At 36.5% G+C, this 19498-nt stretch overlaps 1 pseudogene; it reads left to right on the forward strand.

Moving 5' to 3' along the window:
- Nucleotides 7-5646, forward strand: LOC109235291 (annotated as a pseudogene).

The following is a 19498-nucleotide window of genomic DNA, read 5'->3' on the forward strand; positions in this document are numbered from 1 at the left end:
TTCATTTTAATATAAGTAAAGCCTAGTGATCGTAAATCATGGACTCTTTTTAATATGCATGAGTAAGGTCTGCGTACACACTACCCTCCCCAGATCCCACACCTGGGATTATACTGGGTTGAGATTATACTGGGTTGTTGAATATGTTTGTGTCGAGATTAACTGTTGACTCCTGATTACTTGGATTTTATCAGGAGTCAACAGTTAGAGAAAACTGAAAAGGTGGAAAATAGATGGCCAATGAGTGTTACTATGTGCTAGTTGCCTTAGACCTTGTGATGGACAAGCATTTAGATAGTTCCACGGATAATCAATTGAAAAATGTTGTGGATCAGCTAACACATGTACTTCCCTCTCTCGTAGCTGTGGAGAATGCTCACCCTGAAAATTGGATATCTGTACAACTTAGGGCCCTATTTATGGAGGCTCTTCACGAGATTTATACAATATGTTCTCACATGAATGATCAAGCTGGCGAGACAAGTGACACCATTGGAATGATTTCAAAGTTGCTGAGGATGATTCAAATGGAGAATATTGCTGAACGAATTAAAGCTTCAAAGCCATCAAGATCATCTAGCCTAATCATGATTGAAATGGTGGGGTCTGTCGTAGCTTTGCTTGATTCTTTTGGTTTTATATTGTGCCTACTTATAAAGCATCATAATGCTCCTTCCACATTTGTGCTTAAAAATAAGCTGAAGTATCTAAAAGCTTTCGTCACGTTAACTGCAAAGCGGTGCATTGAGCATAAGAGGATGAAGGATCTCTTCACCCATGCTGAGGATGTAGCTTACAGTGCACTACACCTATGTTTCTTTGTGGCAACCTACAATATGGAGGAGGATGACGACCTGCAGGCACGTGTGTTAGATTGTGAGTTCTCTAAATTGCTGGAAAGGATTAGTCCTTTTAGGCCTGAACTGAGGCAGATTTATCTGAGCCTCTTGATAGGGTCAAAGTCATCACAATCAGTGACTACAATGAGTGTCAATTTTATATCTGATTTGGTTTATGGTCTCAAAGAGGATCTGGAAGAGCTGCTAAGCCATGATGCCAGCTTAAAAGTTACCTTTGATGATCGAATTCCATGGCTCCAACAAGGACTTTCTTACCTTTATGGATTTCTCTGCGACATTGTATCAGAATGCATTCCACTCGAGGAATTCAATTCTCTTCAACCACATATCGAAGCTCTGGCCCTTGAGGCAGCAATTGTGATCTACTCCTCCTGCTATAATGAGGATATGGACCTGAAGACTACTGAAATAGACCATGTGCTTTTTCTTTTGCAACTGAAGTTTAACCATGTCACAGTAGATGTCCATCTGATTAAGCTATTAAACGGCGAAGCTGCCATAATATCTCCTCTGGGAAATTTGATTGACTTTGTTCGAGAAGAGCTGGCACTCTTTGGAACTTTTCTCATGGTTTTATTGGACCACTGCAAAGAGCAACCTAAGATAACTGATTTTTTGACGCTCATTCAGTCCGTGATTGACCGAGCATGGTCAGTAATTGATTCTCTTTCTCATTACTCGACGCAAGAAGACTTGGCCTGCAAAATTAATCGCCTGCATTTTGAGTTGCTTCTTAAGTTCAAGTTTATTAGGGCAGCGAGTAGACAGATGTGTCCCAACGTTTCTGCATCGTCGACACTTAACCATCCTACAATAAATCTGCTGAACTTTCTTCCTCTTAATTTTAAGGTCATTGATACTTATTTCAGCATGCTAAAATCCTCAAAAGCACCATCCTCTCAGAGCCCCAAGATGGATGAGATTTTGATGGGGTTTCATGAATATATTCTTGATACTCTACTACTGAAGGATGAAACTTATTTGACGTTTACTGTTGCCAATGAGATAAAAAAATATTACTATGGGTTGTTGCTCCTGGTAATGTATCTTGCTGACCCGCCATTTCAGAGCATTGGATGCATGAAGCAGAATGATTTCTTGACAGGATTTGGAACTATCGCAATTGACGCTGAATCTGCTATCTGTTTAATTTATGAGGATGCTGTGGACAACAACAAAAGTAGAAAGATCAATCTTGTTCTTCAGTTTTTGATGCTAACTTTAAAGCTTATCAAGTCTGAGGGAAGCTTGACGGATTTACTAAAGCACAAAGCCACTTTGAAAGCTGAAATTCTTGATCTGATTGAAAGTGCTCATGAAGAGCTTATTTTCCTCCGAGCTTTTCTCATGGATGTTCTCACGCAACACACACAGCTTAATGAGTTGCATGATCTCTTAATGCATGTTGAAGGGACTGCCGACAAGTTAGGACAAATCATTGGTTCTTGTTATGAAAGTTTCAAGGATGGGAGCAGCACTCAGAAACTGAGTTTTTCATTATCTGATTCGCTACAAGAGATTCTGATTCAGAAAAATATTCTTTCATCTTCTGGATGCATCACCTTGCAACATGACAGATGGAGAAGGCCTTATTAATTTCTTATTAAATCACCAGGACAGGTTTCTCAACTATGATGCTTGTTCAATCTCTTTTCTCAAGAACCAGATCCTAGTAGTCAAAGACAAATCAGAGTACTTGGGCTCTTTTCTTGCAGATATTGTACAGTACCGCAATATGCATCAAGAACTCAAAGACCTCACAAAACGTGTTCAAGATATAAAGTATGTATGTCTTTTCCAAGTCAAGGGTTATAAACCCGCTTGGTATTACATGTTATATCTCTCTGATGTAAAGCAATTGCTCAAGTATATTGAGGCAGAGGTCAAAATGATTTGTCTAAAAGTTCCATATTCGTTAGGTTATAGCTTCCCAAAGACAAATGAGTTAGGATTTCTCAATTGTTTCTTGGGAAAATTGGAGGAGTTGCTACGTTCTAAGCTTGATTCAGTTATCGACTTAAAGCATCAGATTGAATCAGTCCAGGAGGGTTTATTGTGTCTAAGATCATTGACTGACCATCTTATAGAAAGCTTAGATGAGCGTTATGAACTTTATGGTCTTATAACAAGTGTTACTGAAATGGCATACATGGCAGAGTATGTCATTGACTCGTGCTTGGCCTGTTCTCATCCACTCTGGTACAAAGTTCTTTGGATTTCTGAAGTTGTTGAGAATCTTAAGCTTGAATATCAAGTTGTTAGAGAGACTTGTGGAAGAAAGAAGATAGATGTGACAATGCACAAAGTTACAAAGAGCCCCATAAATCTTGCACCATCTTTATCTGCTAATACCCCAAGAACAAATGAAGAAATGGAAGGTTTTCAGGAGGCAATGGACAAAATAAAGAAGCAGCTACTTGGAGGATCTTCTCAGCTAGATATTATCTCCGTAGTTGGTATGGCTGGAATTGGGAAGACCACACTTGCCGAGAAGATTTACCATGATCTCATAGTTACCTCTCACTTTGATGTTCACGCTAAGTGTCGTGTGACTCAAGTATATTCATGGAAAGAATTGCTTCTTACCATCTTGGGTGATGTTCTTCATCCTGCTGATCGTTCTGAAAAAGAAGACAGTGAATTAGCTAACGAGCTGCGTCAAGTTTTGTTAACCAAGAGATTCTTAATTCTCATTGACGATGTGTGGGATAAAACAGCTTGGGATGATTTATACATGTGCTTTAGAGATGCTCATAGTGGGAGTAGAATTATTCTAACGACCCGGCTGACTGACATTGCCAATTATGCTAAATGTCAAAGCAATCCCCATCATCTTCGTTTATTCGGAGATGATGAGAGTTGGGCATTATTACAGGAAGAGGTGTTTCAAGGGGAGAGCTGTCCACCTGAACTTGTAGATGTAGGATCTCGAATAGCAAAATGTTGTGGAGGGTTGCCTCTCTTCATTGTGATAGTTGCGGGTGTTCTGAAAGAGAAAGAGAACAAACAAGATTTGTGGAAAGAAGTAGAGGAAACTCTAGGTTCACATAACAGCGGCAGCTCGGAAGAGAGCATGTCTTTAATTGGATTCAGTTATAAGAATTTACCACAACACCTAAAACCCTGTTTTCTCTATTTTGGAGGATTTTTGAAGGGCAGGGATATTCATGTCTCCAGGTTGACTTGGCTGTGGCAAGCTGAAGGGTTTGTACAAGCAAACAAGGAAAAAAGAACAGAAGATGCCGCACAATATTTTTTTGAAGATCTTCTTAGTAGAAATCTAGTAATTGCCATGGAGAAGAGACCCAATGACAAGGTGAAAAAGTGCTGCATTCATGATCTCTTGCACAATTTCTGCTTGGAAAAGGCCAAACAAGAAAATTTCCTCAACCAAATAAATAGGTACATAGAATTATACTGATTTCATCTTATTATGCTTATACCAACTCTCATTGACACGTGTTTTTTTTTGTTTTGTTCCTTTGTATCTGATTCAGACGGGAGGATATTCTTCCTGAAAAGCCTGAGGACTACCGGTTGTTCATTCATTCTTACCAGGATGAGATTGATTTATGGCAGCCATGTCGCTCGAACGTCCGCTCCTTACAGTTCAAAGTGACAGATCCAGATAACTTGTTATGGCCACATGACATTTCCTTCATCTTTGAAAGCTTCAAGCTTGTTAAGGTATTAGATTTAGATTCCCTCAACATTGGTGGTACTTTTCCCAGTGAAGTACAGTTTCTAATTCATTTGAGGTACTTCGCTGTTCAAACTGATGCCAATTCAATTCCTTCATTTATTGCTAAGCTATGGAATCTTGAAACTTTTGTGGTAAGAGGATTGGGAGGAGAGGTGATATTACCTTATTCTCTTCTGAAGATGGTCAAACTGAGGCATATTCTTGTAAAACGTCGTGCTTCATTTAGTTTGCATGAGAACATGGGCGAATCACTTGCTAACTCTCAATTAAATGATTTGGAAACCTTTTCCACTCCACGTCTCTCTTATGGTGAAGAGGCAGAGATGATTTTGAATCAGATGCCAAATTTGAGAAAGTTGAGCTGTATATTTTCGGGGACATTTGGTTATTCAGATAAAGTGAAGGGAAGGTGTGTTCTTTTTCCCAGATTAGAGTTTCTAAGTCGTCTTGAATCCCTCAAGCTGGTTTCCAACGGCTATCCAGCTAAACTTCCGCATGAGTTTAGTTTCCCCTCAAAACTAAGGGAATTGACTTTGTCCAAGTTTCGTCTACCTTGGTCCGCAATTTCTACCATTGGAGAATTGCCTAACTTGGAGATTCTGAAGTTACTTTTCAGAGCTTTTGAAGGGAATCAATGGGAAGTGAAAGATTCAGAGTTCCCTAAACTCAAATACTTAAATTTGGACAATATCAACATTTCACAGTGGTCTGTCTACGATGATGCTTTTCCTATGATTGAACATTTGGTTTTAACCAAGTGTGAGCGGCTTGAGGAAATCCCTTCTCATTTTGGTGATGCTATATCTCTAAAAAGCATTGAGGTAAACAGGTGTTGCTGGTCTGTTGCCAATTCGGCCCTGGAAATTCAAACAACGCATCATGATACCATGGGAAATACTGCATTGACAGTTACTATACAGCCTCCAGATTGGGCTACAAAATCATCTCCTTGACTCTTGTCTGGTATTTTCTTGCCATGTTTATCGGAGTACATTTTCACTTATTCATTTTTCTTTCAACCTGAACATATTGATTTGTTAGTATTATGGGTTTGCTAAGAGAGTAATTTGCTATATTGTTGAATCTGAGTGCTAAGTTTTTGATTAATATGGATTTCCCTTTGTTGATCATAATTTATCGAAGAGTACTCACTCAGTCTTTGAAGTGTTCATTTTCTTTGTTTTCCCATTTAGCAGGTATTAGGTCCAAGAACTAGGAAATTCTCTTTCTTCTTTTAGCTTTTTTTATGGGGAACTTATTAAAGGAAGGTTTCAAGGTACCCCGCTCATTAGTCACTTCCCCTGCATAGTCAACTCTTGTCGGGTTAAAGTATTTGAATTAATCAATTACGTATATAAATACCTATTTATAGTGGTTTGTTCCTGCATCAACAATAGCTTGAAGCTATAGTTTAACAGAAGTGACAAGATCATCAAAAGGGAGGTATGGGAACAACAGTTCCTCTTACCAGATTGTTACTAGTTCTCATCTATTAGAAGTAGTCTTTATCTTTTATGTTTATCCTGTTAGTTACACAGGTAGATCTAAAGTTATCCTCTCATTTAGAGTATCTTTCAGTTAGTTTATTTTGATAGTCTTTACGTTGAATAAGTCTTCTAATACAAGGAGTAGGCTTAGGTAAACTTGTATATATACTCAGCTTGCTATTCAATACAGAACAAGGTTTTTCCATTATTTCTTAAGTTATTATAGGAGGCACTCAAGGTTGACTATACGATTGGTAGGAAAGAATTTAGATTTGAGTATATGCCTTCTTCCTCTATGAATAGGGCGACGTGACATGCAATGGATCGGTTAATCAAAGTATCAGTCCAATAGAAGGAATAGGAGGTCCTTATGGTGGGAAGTATGATTTTGATGGTGCAGAGAAAAGTCTTGAATTATTCCGTATAAGTAAAAGAGACTGAACTCTGTTGTAATCTAATAATCACTGGTCAAAGCTTATTAATTGATTTTTATGATTTCTGGCTTCAAAAACAAAAGTTTCAGAGGCACTACTTATATCTGTTACTGTTAAAATAATTGAGATTCTTAAGTTATGTTGCTTGACTATGGAAACCTAGAACTTCTTTTTCCTCTTTCAAGGCAAGCGGAATCTTAACTTATATCTTCAAATTATTAAATTTGAATTATGTGGATCTCGGGTATAATGTCGACCTTTTCGGACTTAAATCTTAAGTTGGTGATTGTCATCTTGTACTTCGTCTTACTTTTCTCAATATGAGCAATGCATTTCTTCAGTTCCATAAATTGTGTTAGATCTGCAGCTTTCCTTTTATTTGATCACTCAAATTGTGCAGAACAAAGAATAACCAGAAATTACTCTTCTTTTAGTACTTAATTAAGCGGCCGGAGGAAATCCTTATCATTTCTATATCTCTAAAAAGCATTTTAGTAAACAGGTGCGGCTGGTCTGTTGACTGTGAACCCATGGTCTTTCCGCTAAATTAGTTATTTTATGTACATATTTTTTAGAATTAGTCTATATTAATTGTTGGCACCCATACTTCACAAAGATTGAATGGTGTACTTGGTTGAATACTCAGTTATTTACCCTAAGGGATAGAGATTAATTCTGACTTGATACTTTTTATTTTCTCCTTCCTTTATGGTGCTGCATCCCTAGACTTCTGTTACTACTTGATGTTGTCTTTGTTTCGATTTTCTGATTGCATTACCTATTGCTAGTTTTGTATTTTCGCTTCGGTTGTCAAACCGGTTTGTTTGTTACTGCCCTCCCCTTTTCCCTTCCGGAGCCGAGGGTCTTCCAGAAACCACCTCTCTGCCTTCTTTAAGGTCTGCGTACACTGTACCCTCCCCAGACTTTTACTTGTGGGATTACACTGGCTTGTTGTTGTTGTTGTTGTTTATGGTGCATTCATGTTTTAAAATCTTAGATCCGCCTATGGTATATGGCAAAATATCCTGACATTTCTGGCTATATTTTGCTTATCCTACCTACTTCATGGCAGATGCTTGTATCATCTCTAAACAAAGTGCACAACATCTGAAAACTTTATTTCATGATTTTTGTTCCTAAATCTAAAGGTAGGAATTCTCCATCTGTTCATATTCAAAAGACCCTTTACATATCTGGGCAGATTCTTCAAGGAAGTGTAAATCTTAAAATTGTGACTCAGAGTTGCAAGATTATCTGCCACCTTGTCAGCTTCTATAAAGCAGTGATGAATAGAACATGTGCCGTTTAAGACCACAAGTTTCAAAAGTCTTTTTCTTTTTATTAAATTTTATGCCAAGTCAAACTAAGACAATCAAATTGAAATGGAGAGTACTATAAGTGCCAATAGTTAATAATTTAAATATTTAAAAACTATTTGCAAAAAACATGAACAAAGAAAATCTTGTTTAACTCCTCAACTAGTAATAAGTTTATTCTTTCTGAAACAGAGGGAGTATTAATTTTTGCATCCATTCTCAACTGACACAAAAGATGGTGCAAATCAATCCATGTGAAAAAATAAGCATTCTGTCATTGTTGACCAGATCTACTGATCAGGCTTTAGATGTAATCAAGGCTAAATAATCCACAATAGCACCATTGGGCGAGGTGGTTCCTCTCTTTCCTCTTGAAACTCGAAAAAGAATTAATTTTTCCAGCTCGACTAAGAGTTTTGAATTAAAAGAGTAAACTGAACTTTACTAAAGACGAAGGAAGCGAGTGCCCAAAATTCAGTTTTCTTAAGAATTCAAACTACTAGTCATTAAACTATTACTATGAGCAAGAAATAAAAAAAATGCAACTACTATATAACGCTTTTTAAAGGCTTCAAACTACTAGTCATTAAGACTACTACTATGAGCCAAGAGAAGAGAAAACGACGATAGGAAAGAAAATCTGGGGCCCTTTCCGCTTCCGGTCAATTTAATTGTTCTTGTTTATTGTTAGATACTCCTTCCGGTCCACAATAAGTGACCAATTTACTTTTTTACTTTGGTCCAAAATAAGTGTCCATTTATATTATCAAGAAAATATTCAATTTGTTTTTTCAAAATTACCTTTATGTACGTATCCTTAAAAAGTCTTTTACTTCTCACATTAAATTATATCGCAATATTTAATTAAGGGTAGTTTAGTCACACTAACTATTTTTGTTTAGAATTTAGTATTTCATTAATGGGCGTGCCAAAAGCAAATTGGTGAAACTAGTGGGTAGTTACTTGTTAGAATTATTGCGCCATATAATAATACTTTTGAACTCGGAAATAATAATTTTAGTGAAGTTAGTGGGTAGTTAACACAAGTCTTTGTGGGTTCGACTTATCATTTTATTACTTGTACGACTACGTATACTTGCGTGCGCGTTTGGGAGCAACAGAAGTCATCGATAAATGTGCAAAAATAATTTGCATTATGTTACACCAAAATGTTAAAGATTAAAAACATCGAAACAGACTTTTTTTTAATGGGTAAAAAAAGGTGCGCATGAATCTACGAATACAAGACTAATGCATATAAAAAATTTCACAGACTTTAGTTCTTCTGATCTTTTTCAAAGATCCAAGGACCAAAGTTCAAACTTAAAATCTAATTTGTCCTAAGGAATAAAGGCTATGCTCAAAACTACATATACCAAATAATAAAGGGTTAGAGTTAGAAACTAACATCAGATACATCCTAAGTGTAAGAGGCTATCTACATAACTATAGATACCACTAATTGTAACTTTTTCTTCAAGCTCCAATATTTCTGATCTCCAACTCTTCTTCTTCCAATTATAAAAGAATATCCAATTTAGCTTAATCGTGGTGTTAGTAATGAATACAATCTCACCATCAGGAGTAGTACTACAAAAGCAAGAAGTCAAATATTTCAAGCTAGAACAAAGAGATTGGTGTAAGGCAATAGTATGATTTACCCATTCTTCACTATTTTCCGACCTCTCTAAAATCCATAAATTCATCTCTCCCATCTTCCAAGTACTAATATGTATGGCTACCAATTTTTCCTCCAATTCTATCAAGTTAAAAAACTTTCATATGGAAATACATCGTATATCTTTCGGGAACGAGATATTTTTGAAATTTTCGGTTCTAACATTAAATTCTATTATGTCTTTGTTGTAACCTAAGAGATATATAGCTCCGTTTGTGCAACTCCTCCCTACAGTAATGAAATCTACATAGGGTTCACCTTTAATCTCTCTCCATGATTCATCTGTGCCTAGAGTTAAAACCCAATATCTCTTGGTACTACTATAATAATAATCATAACCTGTAATCATCAAAATCTTATACTTCTTTTTTTTCTGGTTCGAAACCTAACGAACAATAATCAACGCCTGCATAGAGATTTGGGTGAGGAAGAAACCTTACTTTTCTTGTACTGGGACTATATATAACAGGGCCGCGTGACATTTTTGTATTCCATAAGCAGATCAAATCTTTAACGTAATCAAATCTAGCCCAGTTTATAAAATCGTCCAATTCCTCAATATGAGAAATAGAGGCGTTGTTCAGTTCCAACTTCAGGTCCATGGTGTAAAAATTTTCTTGATCCTTTGATCGTACAAGGAATTTGGTTTTATCAGAACGACACAAAGAGTGGGTTTGATGGATGTCTACAAAGTATAGATCCGTGAAAAGAGAGTTAAAACTTTTGGAAACGCATTTGAAACGCGTTAGACTTGACAGGAATTCTTGAGAATATATCGTCGAAAATTTCATCAGGTATTGAAGATTTTCCTTGAGCAGTCTTCATTGTATGTATGCAATTACAACTAGGGTAAATGGCTACACTTTATATATAATTCTTTTGGTGATTAATTAACAAACCCTTTTCCTGCAAGAACTTGGTGTAACTAGCTTTCGTTTTTGTCCTTCTCCTTTTCCTTCTAGGATCTTTGTTCTTTTCGTTTATGTTATCTTAATATAAGTTTAAAATTTTGAAAATAAAAAAGCGAATAGTACAACCTAGTAGCAATAATACAGATTCTTATGGACATATGTACGTACGTAAGAAGTAAATATACAAACTTTATCTTTTTTTACTATGCTTTAAAGTATATCTCTCTCTATTTAAAAAAAAAAAAAAGAGAGAACTTTTTCTTCCTTCCGTCATACTCATATGTCTATTCTATGCAATAACAAAGAGTTATTGAATACTTTTTGAAGAGAAAATCTCAATTTATACCTATTAAATCTAAACTATTTACTCTTTAATGCCTAGATTCAAACTATTTACTACTCCTACCCATACTCCCTAAACTATTTACCCGCTAGTTTCACTTCCTATATATCTGCCCGAACATTCCCTTCGTGTTCATCGCACATTAATCATCAGCCAAAACATCAGAATTTATTTATTCTTTTCCTTCTAATTTTCCGGCCATTATTCAGTTCTTTCTCATTTTATTGCACTACAAAATGTCTAAATTATTTGCTATTGCAGTTCTTCTATTTTTTGTGTTAAATTCTGGTGGGGCTCAAATCACAAAAGCACCTTCTCAAGCCCCAATATCTTCTCCTTCTAAATCGCCCCAATAATCTGGTGACAAGTTCATATGTTATAGTAAAGTTTTAAGGAAGAAAATATATAGTTTTTTTGAAGATTTATTGTTTGATTCGATGTGGTGCTATAAAATATTGCTTATAGTATCTTCGAGTAAGCTTCCCAGATCTAAATTTTTGTGTGTATTTGAATATCCACCATTGTTGGGCTTGAAGCTCAATTTTATTTTTGAAGATTTCTTGTTTGATTCAAAGTGGGTGCCAAGATCGTAATATAGGAGGGGGACATGTAACCAAAACCTTCACAAAAGGCAAAAGATCCAAAAGCTAATCTGCTATCAGGATGTTCTAACAAGCCAAATCACATAGTTGCAACTTCCCCTGAAGAAACACATAACTGATAAGAAAAAAGCAACTGAATGAGGGAGGGAAGGGTTTTTATTCATAAGAGAGCCTTCCCTAATTGACATATCATGGGGTTCATAAAGCCATCCAGAATGTTTGTTTTGTTTAAACCTGAAGGAAGCCAAGTGTAGCTTGTCCATCCTCGTAGGACCTCTAGCATGCTCCAGTAATTCGTCTTCGATCCCTGAGGTATAATTTTTCATCATCCATTGTGGCTGCCTCCTTGGCTAATGCATCAGCGATTGCATTGGCTTCCCTATAGCAATGCTTGATCTCAATATGCCTCTCCCGAATTTTCTTTTGAGCTTCCTCTACTGCTTTTCACAATCTCCATAGGGGTATGATTTGTCCTTTTAGCATGTTGACCACCACTAGGGAGTCCATCTCTAATACAAGATATGTGTGTTATTGATCATAATACCAGGTAACAGCCTGCAGTTCATAGAGATTTAAGTTGTAAATTGAGCAGTTTTGACAAATGCCATAATCATGTTTCCATTACCTTCCTAACAATCCCCTATATTCCTGCTAGTCTCAATCGCCCCATGAAACTACCATCTATGTTAAGTCTCCATGTATCTCCCTGAGGTTTATCCCAGTACACCAAGCTGCTAGTGATCCTAAGCTTGTATCTTTCCTCCACGAGACATATAGTTTCCTATCCCCAGTTGGCTTCCATCTTGCCGAACCTTTTAGCTATAGTAACATGTAGATTAAAAAGAACTTGATTAGAAATTCTATACATAGTAGTGTTCTTTTGGCTGTATTTCCTGTTAGATCTTGCTTTCCAAAGCTCCCATAGAATGTAACTGGGTGTTATATGAAGGACGAGTTTATGAACTTGGTTTCTGGGTTGAGTATTCCACCAACAATTTAAAACTCCTTGGACAGAAATCCCATTAAGCAATATTCCCAATGGTCTAGCCATATGTGTCCACAACTTGATCGCCAACTCACTGGTAGCGAACACATGAGTCCATAGTTTCTGCAGCATGAACATCTAGAAATTGATTGAAAGCCAAACCTCAAGAAAACATCACTATTAGGATAAGCGAGGGGCTGAGCCAGTGGTGGAGGTAAAATTTTCGCTAAGAGGATTCAGAAAAGAAAAAGTTAAAAAATTAAAAGAGATTATGGGTGATCGAAATTGAATTTGTGACCTTATATAGGTTTTGAACCATCTTCACCACTAGCCTATACTTTTGGTCTGTTTCAAGAAGATTCAAAATATGATATATGTAGGTACAAAACGGAGGAGCCGGATTTTAAAAGGACGACTTCAAGTGTTAATAACTACGTTTTAAATTTAATATGTGTATATATTTAACAAAATTTCTTAATACGAGCGAACTACTAGGTTCCGAGCTCCCTCCGCAGTAGGAATGTAAATAGGGCAGGGCAGGGTAGGGCGGGGCAGGGAAAATCCTGACCCGCAAAAATTTGACCCGCCCTGCCCTGCCTATTAAGCCTTTTGTCAAAATTTTGCACTGCTCTGCCCCGCCCAACCCGTTTTGGCTTTTTTTTGCTCTCTTTATTTTTATTTTGCAGTATGCTTTTAATTTCTTTTACCTTTTCAATAGAAACCACAGAAGTTATATGCAAATTGTTTTCTATGATGACATATAATATAAGATAACTCAATTCTCGATATTTGACAACTCCAAAGTAGTGGGATGGAGTCTACTCCGATGCGGGCTAATCAACCCCCCACTATGCTAAATGCCGATTCCGAAGCAACAGTAGATACGGGAATGGCTAGGAGATTACGAGCCATTTTTTGCAATGTAGGAAACTTCAATCCATATGTCTTCCACCAACTCAAATTGTCAAATGAAGGAGTTCGAGGTAGTAGGTCTTCTTCTAAGTACATATCCAACTCTGATCTTTTTTCCATGGTAGCTCCAGTTGAAGCTACAAATCTATCAAAGCTCGAAAGCTAATCACCCTAAGTAAAACTAGTGACTTCACTAGAACTAGATGCTAATGAATCACGTGGAGCAGATGATTTACTCTTATAATCATGAAAGAGATCATAATAATTGGATCAAACTTCTTTAATTTTAGCTGAAGCTTCTTTGCCATAAATTAGTGGAAGAAAAAGCTCTATCAACCTCATCTTGTACCGTGGATCAAAGATTGCAGCTACTCCATCAAAATATGCACATCATCCTAATATTTTTTAAATTTCAACAACATCGCATATGCCATAGTGCTAATCATAGGACTCAACTCATTCACCAAGCTTCCAATTCTAGCTTAATTTCACAAACATTTGTAAAGTATTGACTAGAAGTTGGATATTCAGTTCCTGAAAATTATTCAATGATATGATAAAAAAGTATGAACTTATTAGGAACATCTTCTGCATTACTCCATTGCTCTTCAGTTGGATAGGATTGATAAATTGTGTCAATTAGACTCAGCTTCTTGAACACCTCTTTGTATCTATAGTTGTTCTTAACATTAAATTTGAGTTCCACCGAGTAGGATAATCATACTCCAACTTCTTATTACAAGAACAGTGAACCAAACGTGCGGCTTCTTCAAACCTCTCAATTCTGCCAGCTGATCCAATCCAATACAAGACACTATCACGCACTTTGCTAACACTATCTCCTATCACCTTCAACCCTTCCTGCACAATCAAATTAAAATATGTGCTGCACAACGCACATGGAATACTAGTCAAGTTAACAACAAATCTTTTTTATTAAGTTTCTCATCCAATAAAGTTTTAATCATAGCATTGTTTGTGCTAGAATTATCAACTGTGATAGTTGATAATTTTCATTCAAGATTCCAATCAAACAAACTATTAACCAAAGCACCACACAAAGAACCTTTATCATGTGGAGCAGGGACATAAGCAAATTTCAGAATGTGACTTTGAAGCCTCCATGAATCATCAATGAAATGACCAGTAATAGCCATGACCCTTTTTTGTTACTATTGGAAGTCCACATATCGGTTGTTATTGCAGTTCTACTCGTGATTTTCTCCAACAACTTAGAAGTTTGCGATTTAAAATTGTCAAAATTTTTCATTATGTCATTCTTGATTGTATTTCTGGAAACCATCTTAAACATAGACTGGAGACTCGCAACAAAGTTCCTAAATCCCACATGATCAACTATGGAGAGTGGATGCTCGTGTAAAATATTGGCATGTGCTAGTTGTTGTTGATACCCAATTTTGCCCTGCATATTTTATATATGCAAAATACTTTCAAAATAGCATATGTATGCATATATAAGTATGCCCAAGTGTTTTAGTATTTTTCTTAATTTTTAAAGGATTTTTAAATCAATTTATTTCCCATTTTAGCAGTACAAAAACCAATAATTATTTCCAAATTTATCATTTTGGTGAATAGCTTATTTTATTCTCATATTTATACCAAAATATAGGTAGGATAATTTGTATACATTTTTACAAATTTATTTGGTATTTTAAAGCTAAATTGCATATAACTGCAATTTTAGCCTATTTTAAGAATTAGTAGCATTTTACAATTACAAAATTGGTTATGATATTTTTAAATTAATATTTATATATTATTAAGTAAACTCAGTACCTTTAATTTGTTTTCAAAGTCATTTTACTATTTTTTATAAAATAAAAAAGGAAAAACTGGCTATTTAAAATCTGGCCTATTTTGTTTCAATTATAGCCAAAATTGGTTCCCCTAATTGACCCAATTTCGAACCCAATTTCGGACCAGCCCAATTCCATTTAACCCAACCCTTAACCCATTTAGAACTACCCGACCCAAACCCCTTTTAATCTAGGCCGTTGATCAATCTGATCAACGGCCATGATTTCCCCTTACCATTTTAATTCACCCAAACCCCTAACACTAACTCATTTCATTCTATCAGCCTCCCCTGAATACCTTTCCTCTCTCAAACTCTCTCAAGCTCTCTCGAAGGTTCTTGAAACCCTAGCCTCTCTCACCATCTTCAGCCACAACCTCACCGGAATCCATGGACTCTCCGGCCATGGATGGCCTGAACCTATCTCTCTCTACTCTTAAACACTTGGTGTTCGAAGTCTCGAGGTCTGACCTCGATGGTGTCCGTTCATATCTTCTCCGATTCAAGGTTCTATGGCCTCTCCGGCCTTGCTCTGGCATATCCAAGCATCATGAGCCTATTTCTGATTTATCCGACTCAGATCGGACTTTTTCCAAGCCTTTCTCGTTTTAGGGTTCCTCTAAAACCCTAGCTATTCGAGGTTTTCTCTGATTGTTTTCTTAGTTCTGTTCTATATCTGTGCTCTACCTGAGTTTTTAAACATTTTCCCCAATTTGTCTTTCAAAAAATTACTTCTTTCCGATTTAGGGTTTCTGAAAAGTTTAAAATGTTTCTCCGACTTTTCTTTCTCTTTCTCTGTGTGTATTTGTCCCTACTGTGCTTATATGTTTATGTCCTTTTACCACACATGTGCTTCTACTGCTTTCCTATGCTTTCTTACTACTATACGTGTTCTTCTGTGCCTTCTATGTTTCATCTTCCTACTGCGTTTCTATACCATGCTCTCACATGTTTATCTTGCTATGTTTCCCTAGGTGTTCTTTTCCTATGCTTTTCCGATATCCTTGTGTTCCCCTACTGTATTTTCTACTAAGTTTTTTTAGTTCTTTGTTTGCCTTCTACTGGTCCTTGTTTGAGTTCCCTTTAAACATGTTTCTTCTACTGTTTTTTCTTAAGTGTTATACTATCTCTTTTCTCTTCTGAACTTGTTTAAGTCCCAGGTTTTTCTTAAACATGTTCCTTCTACCCTCACTATGCTTCAAATCAGTTCTTTCACTCTGTTGTTTCAAACTTGCTAATGTATCTGTTTGCTTTCTCATGAGTATCTGAAAGAGATCTTTGAGCCTGTTTCAATTACTTGCCTCCTCGTCTCTGTATCTGATTCGAAGTGGAAACCTTAGAATTTGGGGGTTTTTGACAAGGTTTGGTCAGGTGTTTGAACTGGGGTTCTATTTGGAACCCTTGACTCTTTTAGACTCATTCTGAGTCTATGAGCTAAGTTTGAACTTCTTTGTTTACGACTCTGAACTTTTTCTATGCTAGACTCTTCTACTGATTGGCGTGATAGTTCTTCGTGCTTAAGCATGGATGTATGTTTTTATATGTGTGATGAATTTTTTCTTCCGAAAAGGTTTTCCAACTTATGATTGATTCAGAATCCTTTTTAGGATTGATTGATTGTTACTTATTTTCCTTAAGTAAAACCTTTTTCCACCTTTTCTGACTGGATTCATCCATACCAAATTCAGACCTTGTGATTTACTGGCTATTCAATTGATTTCCTTTCCTTATTTTCACAAACCGTGTGCTACCAGACTTTTTCCTGTAATAAATATCTGTGTATTTACCCCTCTTGTACTGCTTTGAAAAGGTGTTGATTAGTCTCTTTCCTTAATTATTTTTACCCGTTTGAAATCAGAATCCCTTAATTAAAGGGAAACCTTGTGAAATTGATTTTCAAACAATTTTCTTACCTATTTCTGCTTGCTTTCTACACTATAAATACATGACTTTCTTCAACACATTAGACACGGTTAATACGATAAAACAACTTTCAATTCAACACTTTCATAGATTACACACTTGAGAAACTTACAATCTCATAGTTCTCTTCTAAAATCATAGTGTTCTGACTGCTTGCTTGCACTTTGGCTTTACAAGACTACTGCTTTCTTTTCTTGTTTCCCTGAAACTGGTATGTTCTAGTTTGGTTTTCAGCCTCATCCCAATGTGTTTATTTTACAGCTTCTACACCCCTGTCTGCTTTACTGCCTATGTTTAATGTTAATTAGCATGTCAATTTCTTTTCATCTATTTCTGTTGTGAATCCCTGCACCCCTGTCCCTTTTTATGTGTTTGAGTTGAAGTTCAGAACATGGCAATATCCAAATTGTTGCTCATGTTTGGACTTGATCCCTTACGGATCCTAACTCCCAAACAATGTGGCTAACAGGCTAGTTGGGGTGTGCCAGCACTTCCAATTGCTAGGTATGACCACCAGCCTATCTTTGCTTTTCCCCAGAATCCCCTCTCTGTACTTACACTCATTCCTAGTTTCTAAGTTCTGCCCCCCTCCTGTGAGCCTTGCCTTGGGACCTTAAGCTCCCTCTGAACTTGGATACTTAAGGGCTGGCTCTTCCACACTGCACTATGACTCAATCATGTATTTGGGTGTGAGCACTGCCTGGAGTCCGTGAGGCTCTTAGGGAACTCTGACGCACCCCAAATGAGAAAGGCTTTGGATCTTGGTCATTGGAGTTGGTTTACTTCATGCTTCAGGCAGGAAACCTGAATCAGGCTCTCCTTGGTTGTAAATTTTTAGTTCTCTGATGTAATTTTACCTTCTCTTATTCATTCTGGGCTGTAATAACTTGTAATAACTATTGGGGCTTTTAGTGAAAAGGGGAGGGTAGATCATGCATGCAAAAAGGGGTAGATATCATGTTCATAGGGAATATTTACACTTCTGCACTCATATCCCGCTTTCAACTTTCGTTTCTGTATTTCATATAGATACCATGTCTATAGGTTATGCATTTCATATAGAAACCATGTCTATAGGATTCTGCATCATATAGAAACCATGCCTATAGATTCTGCATTTCATATAGAAACCATGTCTATAGGTTATGCATTTCATATAGAAACTATGTCTATAGGTTCTGCATTTCTGCATTATATAGAGACCATGTCTATAAGTCATTTCCAAACGCTGCATATCGTATAGATAACATGCCTATAGGACTTCCTGAATTTCGCATATGCATCTATCACTAGGCAAACCTGTTTATAGGTTTAAATAACTAACAGCATTTAGATACCATGCCAATAGGACTCCTGTACTCTTGTTTCGATTGTAAAAAAAATATTTTAAAATCAGTAACGCCTAGAAAGCATGCCTATAGAAACTATCAACTAAATCTGAATCGTCCATTCGCTTATAAGTCTAAAATCAGTAGTAACAATAACGACTACAGAATTTCTACTCTTGTAATTGACAACTTCTTTTCCTAAATCAGCATACTTCCTTTCTAAAACTGATAGATATCATGCCTATAGATTTTCGTTTAACACTTAGGCAAGCCATAGGGTAATTTATAAATCGAATCAGGTCTTATTAACTACAACCAGTAGGCAGGCCTGATTTGGGCTTCTTATTTGAAATATGTAATAGATCACTCCGCCACAACTCTTAAGTTTAAACAGACCCTAATCAGTACGTGTAAAGACATGCTAAACTATATGCTTCTCTTTGTTTTTAAGGAGGTTTGTTTGAGCCTTTCTATCTGTTATGTGCTTCTCCCCCGTGTTTGTTACATATGTATTTTGATTGTCGCCTTAGAATTTTGTCCTTTGAAACTATAAAACCTCACATCCCTTCCCTTTAGGATTATTAGTCCCAAATACCTCCGGGGCTGATAGGATTGGGGCGGGTAGTAGAATGCAATAAAAAAACGAGACTATTCCGCGTTTTAATACCTTAACGGGGTGGGAAAGGGTAAATATGGATATGATGACCATGCAATAATACCACGTGTATAAACGGTTATCGGGTGTTGTGTGGGGTGATCCATATTATTTATAAACCTAGGACCCCCCTCCCTTTACTTGTTTATTTTTATTTCAAAAAACTGCTTTTCTCAAATTTCAGCTTCTTTAACTGCTTTTTTTAACTTCAATTACTTGCAGCAATTATGTGAAATTTTCCCCTTTTTTTACTCGTTTATTCTGAATTTTTAAAACCGCTTTCTTCTCAAATTTCAGCTTCTTTAACTTCGTTTTAACTTCAAATTACTTGCAACTATTATATGAACCCCCCCCCCCCCCCCCCCGTATTTGTAATTCTTGCTTGTTTACTTAAAGTCACAATTATAGCATGGCCGGGAACCACACTAGTGGATCTCAAGGGTTGCCTAACAGCTTCCCCTCGAGATAATTTCAAGCCCTTACCCAATCTCTGGTTTTCTAAATCAAAGTTCTTCTTAGTGTCCTAATGCACTTAATCATTA

Source organism: Nicotiana attenuata, chromosome 12, assembly GCF_001879085.1.
Source record: "Nicotiana attenuata strain UT chromosome 12, NIATTr2, whole genome shotgun sequence".
NCBI lineage: Eukaryota > Viridiplantae > Streptophyta > Magnoliopsida > Solanales > Solanaceae > Nicotiana > Nicotiana attenuata.